Consider the following 11385-nt stretch of genomic DNA (forward strand, 5'->3'; position numbering starts at 1 on the left):
ACGGGTCATTAAGGGAATGATCCTAAATATGACTCCTCCGTGTGACAGGCAGTGTCGACCTTACTTTGCTCCCCTATAAAAGGGGTATAATAGAATCTGTTTCATAAAGTTGTTGTGAAGATTGAATGGACTAATGAATATATGGTGACTAACCCAGGGCCTCCCATATAGTAGATATTCAAGAAATGCTAACTACAAGTCCTATTAGAGCCCTCCTTTCAGCTTAGCTCTTTAAAGGGTTAAATATGCTAAGGCAAAAATGCAATAAATTCATTCCCTTAGCCCTTAAACAGTCATTAGTGCCTTCTGTGTGGCTGGCACCTTCTAGCCTTGAGTGAAGGTGAAGTCTTGAATATGACTGTCAAGTGGTAAGGTTTTTATCTCATCTGTTCTCATGTGAGGTAATTCACAACAAGCAAACAAATATTTCTATCATGGGAATAAGTGGTATGGAAAAAAAATAAGGCAGCCTAGGGGTATGGAAAGTAAAGGAGGTCAGGAGGGAAAGGAAGGAGAGGGAATGTCAAAATAGAGAGGATGACCTGGAAAGTCTCTCTGTTGGGGTGACCTTTGAACAGGGGCCAGAGGGAAGTGAAGAAGTGAGGGAAGGCTGGGCTGCTGTGGGCAGAACCTTCTACACAGAAGGAATGGTCAGTGCAAAGGCCCTGAGGCAGGCAGGCTCTTCTTGGAGGCTATAATATTCCTTCCATTTTCTCCATTATTTTCTTTCTAGCCTTGGAGCTAAAGGTTCCCAAAGAGACTTCAAGAACAGATGCACTTTAGGGAATCCAGGGCTCAACTACTTAAGAACACCTCAAGTCTTTAACAAACTCCCCACATTACTTCCTGCCCAGCACCTTTACAGGCAACTACCACTTCCTGTCTCGTTCTGAGTAGTCAGTTGCAGTTTCTAAACTGCTGATACGGCACATCAGCTAATTAAATTACTGCACGTTGCTGGTTGCAAGGCTACAGCCAGTGGAGTGATTTGTTATTATCCTCTAGAAGAACAATCCGTGGGCAAAATATTACTAGATTTGATTTTTGTAAAAAGCTGGGAGTGAGGTTATTTAATTAAGATTGTGTCAAAGCATGGCTCTATTTTTCCCTTTGGCCTTTTTCTATTCATTTCAAATATGAAAGGGTTCCTTTGGGAAAAATGTAAAAAAAAAAATTTGTTTTCATTATTGTTGAAGAACAAATTTTATTTAATCAATCTCTGGTCAATCCGTATTGTTAACTTGCTATCAGGGCTCTTTTATGCAGAAAGAGTCTAATCAAATATAAACCATACTAACCAAGGCGTAGCTGAACTCCATTTTATGCCAAGAATCCCAAGGAGGACTCATTGCCTGGATGGGAACTTAGGGTTTAGCTTTCCATTCATCTCATTCATCACTCATTCACTGCATATCAGTTGGGATTCCTAATTTGTGCAAGATACCACGCTAAGGACTAAGTGTATAATTAAAGAAAAGACAAGGTTATCATGCCTCCTACTGAAAGCCCTTGAACAGAGGAAAACTATCAGTAAAAGAAGAATGGCTTGGTACCACCAAATCTCATTTGTTACTTCCTAGAAGTAGCCCTTCTTCCCCACTTGTCCAAACCTAACCTGTCCTTTAAACTCTCGCTGAGATTAGGTCTCTTCTGTAAGGCTTTCACTGAATACTCCATTCTCTACTTGGGAATCTTTTTTGCTTTTTCCACCTGAGTTTTCTCTGAACAGTTTGTACCGCATAATTTTGCATTTAATGAAAAGTGTATTGTAGTTTATATATTGTCTTATTTCTGAATTAGATTGCAACTTTTTTTGAGGACTGAGACCACATCTCCTACATATTGTCTCAAAACACTCACCAACCTTTATGTCTTGCATAAAGCAGGGACTCATTTGGCTGACAATGAACAAAGCTAATGGTAATGTTCCTCAAATGATCTGATTTGATGAGAAGAGTCAGCTTACATCCACCTTCCATCCATTGATTCATCCATCCATCCATCCATCCATCCATCCATCCATCCATCCTCATCTGTCTCTCTACTATCCAAACACCCAGCCATCTACTCAACATACATCCATCTGTCCACCCACCATTCATCTTCCCAAACATCATTCAACCATTCATTCATTCACTCAGTAATGTTTATTAAAAGTTAGTTCAATTATGGCAAGATCTTTAGTGTTAAAAGCCTTTTATCTTATGACTGATATTAATTGCTATACCAAAAATATCAAGAGAGAGAACCAACACAGAAAGTAAACATCAGAAATGAGGACAGGTGCACGTGATTGACCTTGATGGCATTTGCTATTTCTTCCCATCCAGATATTCTTTTGTTCTTAGAAGGCAGAGGATGTCATCTTATAAACATGTAGGTAACAGAAACAGTGCCACAGTTTGGACTGAGAGTTACTAGTCTTTATTTTCCAATGCTTTAGTAGTCAATGGACATCTATAATTTAAACCATTTAACTTGCTTTCAAATGTTTTGTTTTAGAAGCAAACAATTTATGCTAATATAATTGTTATATTAAAAATGGCACTAATTTAAGCTTTCTAAGAATACAAATATATATCTCATAACTGTTCTGTTATCATTAGTCACACACAAGAGAACATGACACAAAGTAGGTATTTTGTCTCTTGGAAACAAAAACAGCTTGGAAGAACAAAAGATTGCACATCAATTCCCTGGGGGGGAACATGCCAACCAAATGGAGTGTATCCTATAAAACATTAGTGACAAAAGGAAGGTGGGAGAGAAGAAGACAGAGATTAAGGAGCTAGGGAGGGAGAAAAGGGAGGAGGCAGTGAAGGAAAAGCTTTTCTGAATGGCTGAGTTAACAAAAGAGAAAGAAAAAAGACCAGAGGAGAGAGTGTACCGTGATCTCATGAAGAAAGCACTGAGCTGCTGGCTGGAAGGAAAACTCACTGAGCAGGGCTGCGCATTCTGGCAGGCCTGCCTTCTCCCTGTCACCATTCAATTCACACCTGGGCCACTTGGGCAGNAGAGAAGAAGACAGAGATTAAGGAGCTAGGGAGGGAGAAAAGGGAGGAGGCAGTGAAGGAAAAGCTTTTCTGAATGGCTGAGTTAACAAAAGAGAAAGAAAAAAGACCAGAGGAGAGAGTGTACCGTGATCTCATGAAGAAAGCACTGAGCTGCTGGCTGGAAGGAAAACTCACTGAGCCAGGGCTGCGCATTCTGGCAGGCCTGCCTTCTCCCTGTCACCATTCAATTCACACCTGGGCCACTTGGGCAGTGGGCTCTCTTTCAGAACCTTCCCCAGAAAATCGCCTAATCCTCTTTCCCTCTCTGAGACCCTTTCCTCCCAGCCAAGCTTGCAATCCTCAGCTGGCTCAGAGAATACAATACCCACTGCATCCAAACACAATTAATTGACTTAAAACGCCCTCCTTCACTGCCAAGCAGGTCTGCATAACAAAAGAGCCATAAAAAAAAAAAAAAAAAGCAATGTGGTTACTAAGTACATGGCCTCTACTGGTGGGAGCTGTTGGCCTGGACTGTGTCAGCAATCACTAGAGAACTTCCCTCTGAAGTAAAACATGAAAATGGTCGTATGTTATTTGGAAAGAGAATTTTATTCATGTGTTTATTTGGAGGAAAAAGAAGACATTGGTGATATAAAACCACAAGCGAAAAAGAAAGAAAAAAAAAGTTCTATTTATTCTTGAAGGAGCTGATTACCAGCCCTTGCAATGTTTGAGGAAATATTGCAGGAGACACTGATAATTTGTTGAGAAGAGGATGACATGAACTTGAAAGGCATTTGTGCAGCTTTTCCAAAACGGAAAAGAAATAAAAAGAGACAATGGTTTGTTATTCCAAGAAGTAGAAACGCAAAAGGAGTCAGAGTATCTTGAAAAAGAAGAGGGTGTTTTGGCTTTTTGCCTTGTTGTTGTGCAATTATTTAAAAATATTTCAAATGATTACTTTGCTGAATTTCCTTTTCCTATAGGAGCTTGGGAGAAACATGTATAAGTAATACTTCTGTCTTTTGCTTCCCAACTTATATTTATTTTGCTAAATATAACTGTGTTTAGAGAAAAGCCCAGGGTTCTCTCTGAAGTTGCAGCCAGAAGCTGGAAGCCTCTGCAAAGGCATTGAGGGGAAAGAAAATAGCCTTGGAGATGGCCATGCCCAACACAATGCTGGTCTTCTCTCTTCCCGTTGGCATTTCATCTTTTCCCCCCAGAAAACAGTTTGCTTCATTAAAGCTATCTAACTATTCCTTTCTTGTTTGTGTGGGAATATCAGCTAGTCCCTCCAATATTCCCTTTCTTCTGAGCCAAATGGATAGGAAATTATGAAAGGTAGGTTCGGAGAGCAACAACTCTGGGACTGAGACTTGGAATCCCAGCTCTGATTTGCTGTGCAACCTTGGATGAGATTGTTTCCTCACTACAGAAAAGGGATAACAACATGTGTACTTCATAGGGCTAGTTGAATGTTCAAAAAAAAAAAAAAAGCCACGACAGTACCGGACACACGCTAACAATTATTGACTCCCACATAGCAGTCCTCCTGCCCGAAAGCAGTGCCTCTTGCAGGATACAGATTTTGTACTGAACTCTGTAAATTCCCTATTTCTAAAGTTGTTCATATGTTTTCTCTGTAATTCACATCACAATTTTTTGCAGCCATTGCTTCAGTGCAAGTCAATTTTTCTTGATAATCTTATTTGATGTAATTCTTCTCAGTAGTCCCTGACAAAATCAAATTAAAAAAAAAAGCTTCAACATTTATAGATGCCTTATGTTGGATTTACTTGCATTCGTTATTTAGATCATTCTCTCTCGCTTGGCATTTGGCTCCTTTTGCTTAACTATTTTTCATCCCAGGAGACTGACATCTTCGCATAGTTCTGTGGTGCTTTGAATCTTGTTTTTCACACGGATGCCTACCCCCAAGTCAGCGATGAGATATTGATTCTTTTCTTGTCATTTAACATTCTCATGGAGACCCTGGCAGACCAATTTACAAATGATTGCAAAAGTGCTTTGGCAAATTGAGAGTGTTTTTGACTGAGAAAGAAAAACACAGACTATGAAAATTTTGCACCTTTCAACGGGGCTCACTTAATGCTGCACAGGCTCTCCCCTAATGAGCATTTTCAATCACCGCTAAAAATCTTCCATTCTGTGATTCACAGAGCTCCCTCATTCGGGGGCAGGATGTCTCATCCCAGCCCTTTGTGGGCCTGGAGTTGATCCTTTCATGCCCAGGGGGCCTTGCCTCCAGGCCTGCTCCTCTAGGAGGGTTAGTCATTGCCTCGGCAGGCCAACTGGCTCTGAAAGGCCCACCACAGGGTTAATTTGCAGGTCCTCAACCCTCCAGGCAGACACCGCTTTTCTGCCCCTTCCGTCAGGCCCTGCAATTCATGGTCCTCCCCAGGGCAGAAGCCACGAGCTTGGAGCAAAGTGGCAGTCGGCTTGTATATTTCAGGGTTATTTATTAGTCCTTGGCTTGGACGTCTAGCCAGGAGGTTTTCGCTGGAGGTCTGTTTGCCTTACGCAGTCTGTCTCCAAAGTGCAATTTAGAGATATAGAGATGTCAGGGTAATTTTCTGTCCTCTGGTGACGGTGTTATTCTGGAGAAGGAAGGATGAGGGCTGCTTGCTGTGCTAATGACTGCTTCTCCTTTCATCCAGGAGCCCCAGGAAGTAAACGACTATTCACCACGGCCAGGTTCCCCAAGAGCATCACCTGGGGAGGTATTGTTAATGGCTCTGCAAATTCCCCTCCACCCTCTGTCTCCTTACAGGATTGGAGAACCACTGTGTCTACACACCCCAGGAGCTTTCAGGATTTCCTAGCCTGTTTTTGCTTGTTTATTGTGCTGTCTCACCTGGAGGCTATGTCAACAATCAGTATGGTGAGTATTAGGGGCAGAAGCCATGCGGAGATCAGACCCTGAAAGTCTCTGCCTCCTTCCTGAAGTCCTGCTGTGCTCTCTCTGGGCCCCAGTCACAATAGCCCTCTTCCTGTCCTCCAGCATCCCTTGATGCTGCCCTTTTCAGAGCTCCAGGAAAGCTCCTAGCCTGGACCGTTCCTCCTTTCTCCTTTTCATCTTCTTAAAGCCTGCCAGTCCTCTGCGAGTCACTCAACAGAGAACCCTCTCTGCCTCCACCCCAGATCAGGTGAGGACCCTGCTGAAAGCTCTTAGAATTTCTGGTTTGTTTCCTTCGGTGCCTTTCCACATTTCCATTTAATATTTGTGTGACAATGTATTTTGCCTTATGCCCCAGACAAGCCTACAGGCTCCTGAGATCAAGGGCAGCCTGCTTTAGCTCACTAGCGTTTCAGCACCAAGGACATTTCCTAGCCCTAAATGTCCCTTTCCTTATTAGTCTTTATTGCATGAACGACTATGAGAAATTAGCCTTCGGGTGTTCAGGGTGGGTTTGAGTCAGAGGTGGGGTGCGTAATATGTACTCACCTGAAAGTGGTCTCTTCTCTTTCAGGTACCCTGGGAAAAGGAGGGACAAGGAGCCATTCTATGGTAGGTGATATGGATATAAAAAGGAGAAAGGGCACACCATCCAGTCATGGTTTACTCATCTTGACATGATAGCCATTAGGAGCAAACTCGAATCTTAATGGATGTCATTTCCATAGACTCATGGACAGAACAGCAAGTGACCATCCTTTTCAAAGTCAATGTGTGGATACATGCACAGCACTGTATGTGGAAGACAGACGTTTAGCTATCAAATGAAGAAAACATTGAAGCACTGAAAAAAAAATATGTTTTTCCGTGGACCAGTAGGGCCTGAAATAGAGCACAGATCAAAACATATTAACTTTTTTCCATTCTTTTTTCATAATTTTTATTTTGTTATATTCACAACACAGTACATCCCCAGTTTTTGATGCAGTGTCCATGATTCATTATTTGCATATAACATCCAGTGCGCCATGCAGTATGTGCCCTCCTTACTACCCATCACCGGCCTCCATTCTCTTTTTCGATCGTAAAAATCCCTCAATTCTCCATATCCACCTCTTCAGTGACCCAAACGCCCAGCTGCCCCAGGAATTGGCAGTTGGAGTGTCCGGCATTCATTTAGGGAATATCCACCAGGCAGCGGCTACATGCTGGGTGCTGTGACCATGTTTCAAAATCACAGGACACAGGTGGCATGGGAAGGTGTGAAAAGCCTGAGCTTGGGAACCCCAAGTTGGAGTTGCAAATCTACCATTTACAAGCAGCACCAACTTCTGCAAGATATTTTATCTCCCCAACCCCCAATCCTACCTCTATTAACTGAGGTTAAGGCTACTTCTTTCTTTTTTTTTTAAAAAGATTTTATTTATTTACTTGACAGAGATAGAGACAGCCAGCGAGAGAGAGAACACAAGCAGTGGGAGAGGAAGAAGCAGGCTCATAGCAGAAGAGCCTGACATGGGGCTCGATCCCATAACGCTGGGATCACGCCCTGAGCCGAAGGCAGACGCTTAACCGCCGTGCCACCCAGGCGCCCCAATGCTACTTCTTTCTTAAGGTTATTTGAAGGATTAAATGACACACAACCATGTAAAAAGTAAATCAGATCATGGCATGCCCTCACTCGAAACCCTCCAAAATGTTGAGAAGTTTGGGGTGGAGTGCAAAGTCCTTAGGATAGCGACATGATTTGGCCTCTGTCCCCATCTCCTGATCCTTATTGTCTCGCTTCTTGGACTCCATACATTGGTCCGCCTTCCTTTTTCTCCAGCTACTNAACGCCGGGATCACGCCCTGAGTCGAAGGCAGACGCCCAACCGCTGTGCCCCCCAGGCGCCCCAATGCTACTTCTTTCTTAAGGTTATTTGAAGGATTAAATGACACACAACCATGTAAAAAGTAAATCAGATCATGGCATGCCCTCACTCGAAACCCTCCAAAATGTTGAGAAGTTTGGGGTGGAGTGCAAAGTCCTTAGGATAGCGACATGATTTGGCCTCTGTCCCCATCTCCTGATCCTTATTGTCTCGCTTCTTGGACTCCATACATTGGTCCGCCTTCCTTTTTCTCCAGCTACTCAAGCATATTCCCATCTCAGGACCTCTGTGCTGGCTGCTTCCTCCGACAAGAACGCTCTTTGTCCCAGTAGTCATGAGCCCTGTTGCTCACGTCATTCAGGTCGCTCTTCCAGGGCAACCTCCTCAGAAAGCTTTTCCTGACCACTCAACCGAAAATATCTCCTANTTGGAGTGGAAAGTCCTTAGGATAGCGACATGATTTGGCCTCTGTCCACATCTCCTGATCCTTATTGTCTCGCTTCTTGGACTCCATACATTGGTCCGCCTTCCTTTTTCTCCAGCTACTCAAGCATATTCCCATCTCAGGACCTCTGTGCTGGCTGCTTCCTCCGACAAGAACGCTCTTCGTCCCAGTAGTCATGAGCCCTGTTGCTCACGTCATTCAGGTCGCTCTTCCAGGGCAACCTCCTCAGAAAGCTTTTCCTGACCACTCAACCGAAAATATCTCCTATTACTCTTACGTCTTCAATCTACTATATTTATCTATGTAGAAATAATTCCTACCTGACATCACGTGATCTTTTCCTTTGCTTACTGTCTATCTCCGCTCAGCGGACGGGAAACTCAGACTTTAGCTCTTTCATTGCTGACTCCCCAGTTCCTAGGACAGTGCCTGTACNCGTCCCAGTAGTCATGAGCCCTGTTGCTCACGTCATTCAGGTCGCTCTTCCAGGGCAACCTCCTCAGAAAGCTTTTCCTGACCACTCAACCGAAAATATCTCCTATTACTCTTACGTCTTCAATCTACTATATTTATCTATGTAGAAATAATTACTACCTGACATCACGTGATCTTTTCCTTTGCTTACTGTCTATCTCCCCTCAGCGGACGGGAAACTCAGACTTTAGCTCTTTCATTGCTGACTCCCCAGTTCCTAGGACAGTGCCTGTACTCGAATATTTGCTGAGTAATCACTCATGCTCGATGATCGTGATGAACGCAGTCTCGCCTAGTGCTTGGTATGTAGTGGGTGCTCAATAAATGTCAGTTCTCTTCCTCTGCCCTTCTCAGCAAGGAGCTTAAAACTTTACAGCTGAAGATAAGACAGTAGGAGATGGATTTTTTTTGGATTTAGTTAAGCCACTTGGATCTTTTTACATCCCAATAACTACACACAGCAGAGCTTAACAGAAAGTGAATCCTCGTTTTATGTTTCAATCAATTTGTTCCACATAAAGTATGTCTGGGGTGATAAGAGCAAGTGTTAGAAAATAAATAAAGCACTAGAACAACTGATGGAATTTGTTTATTAGTTCTTGTTCTCTTAAGCACTGCTTGCCTTGAAAGGAGGAGCTGGTTAGAGAAGAAGAGCCACATTGACTCTCAGGAGGGAGCATCACAATTAACAGTCTCCTTTAATGAATCCTACGTGAACCTTGCTATTGAAAGATGCATCAATGGAAACTATTTCTGTCTGTTGCTTTATGAATGAATTATACGGAGATGTTTCTTTGCTGTAGTAAAAAGCATCCTACCTGGAACACATGCTCTATGTTTCTTGCTCCCTAATGGTGTATTTGTGAAGTTCTGATTCCCAGCTTGTGTGGCGGAGAGAGAATGGGGAAATGGGGAAGACAAATGCTGGCCGGTGCATAGCAGAGACTGGATCAAGTGGTGGGGGAAGGTCGGAGAACACTTGCCAGAAGAAGGAATGTTTGAGCTGAGATTTTAAAATTAATCGGCATTAACAAGGCAAGAGGTTCGTATGGAGAAAGTGGTGCAGAATGAAAAGCATCCTAGGCAGAGGGAAGCGCGTTTGGAAAACCGGATCCTAGGTTCTTACTCTACCTCTGTCCCACGGAGACCCATCCCCTCCCTGTGCCTCAGTTTCCCCAAATGTAATGTGAGCAGTTGGATTAGATGATTTCTGAAGTTCTAGGCAGAAAGGAACTCTGCCTGCTCCTGTGGAACCCTCTTTTTCTTTCCCTCTCCATTCTGTGCACTGCCCTCCTATGAAGTTCATTCCCCTTCCCCTTTCTTCCTTGACCTTATCCCATATTTTTTCATGTTTGTCCAGTCACCAAGGGCAAGAGAGAACATTAATTTTTTAAAAAAGATTTTATTTATTTATTCGAGAGAGTGAGCAAATGAGAGAGAGAGCACGAGCAGGGGCAGAGGGAGAGGAAGAAGCAGACTCCCTATTGGGCAGAGAGCCAGACGTGGGGCTTATTCCCAGGACCCCGGGATCATGACCTGAGCTGAAAGCAGATGCTTAACCGACTGAGCCACCCAGGTGCCCCAAGAGAACATTAATTTAATGCCTTTGGGAATACCTGGGGCAAGAAGAATGGCAGATTGCTGCTCTAGCATTTATTCCCAAATTTTATAGGCAGAATAGTAAGTGAATATGCTAAATCCCGTGGTGGTAAAAAGAAAAATTGAGTTCGGTAGAAGCAACATTTGTGTAAGGAGGGTTTTTTTAATGAAATGGGTAATCACTCTATATTTAATAATAATCATTGACACTGGTTGGATTCTTCCTATATTATATCACAAAACTCTCACAGCAGGTACATATCAGTTACTATCCCCAATTTATGGGTGGGGAAACTGAGACTCCAAGAGGACACTCAGCTACAAGTGGTAGAACCAGGCTTGGACCTCTGGTAGCCAGATCCCAGAGTTAAAGCATCCTTACCCATGCTGGCATGTCTGCCCCTGGTCATGCTGGCCTTGTGACCCTGGCTCAGTTGCTTTCCCTCTAGGCTTCAGTTTCCCTGGCTGATTTCTATGGAGCTTCTCCCAGCTCTAACTTTCTGATCTGGTCATAAGCCCTTCCTTGTTCTTTTCCTGTGTCTGAAGTCACCATGAGACAGAGGAGGAAAAAATACTGCAGGAGACTTGCTAGCTCTGTGGGAAATGCTCCGAACTATTTCAATGTCTGGGAATGTATTTAACTGAAGGGCAAAGTGAAGGACAGGTTGAGTTTTGGTATACTGGGGTGGAGAAGAGAGTAAATTTAGAGCGTATGACAATTTCTAGGACTGCAAAGAGAACAATAAAAATCATATTTTGCAGTAGGGAAAAGAGGCCTCTCGTTCCATCTGGGCCAGATTTATACCCGGGGAGTAGTTTTGGCAAGTGGAGAGCTGTGGTTTGTTAAATATTAAACAAAAAATATTAATAATCTGTCTCATTCTTCATGTCTGTCTCTGGTGGTACAATAACCCCTAATTCACTTTTCCTCTTCATTTTCTCTTAGTTAAGCTGATATATGATTCTAAGAGAATTTATTTTACAGATAGTGGTAAGCCTCCAAAAGGTTTGCCAGAAGGTACACTCATAAGAACTATGGCTCCTTTCCTCAAGAATGCAGGAACTGGGGATAGGGAAGGG

Source organism: Ailuropoda melanoleuca, chromosome 12 (assembly GCF_002007445.2).
Source record: "Ailuropoda melanoleuca isolate Jingjing chromosome 12, ASM200744v2, whole genome shotgun sequence".
In the NCBI taxonomy this organism is placed as follows: Eukaryota; Metazoa; Chordata; class Mammalia; order Carnivora; family Ursidae; genus Ailuropoda; species Ailuropoda melanoleuca.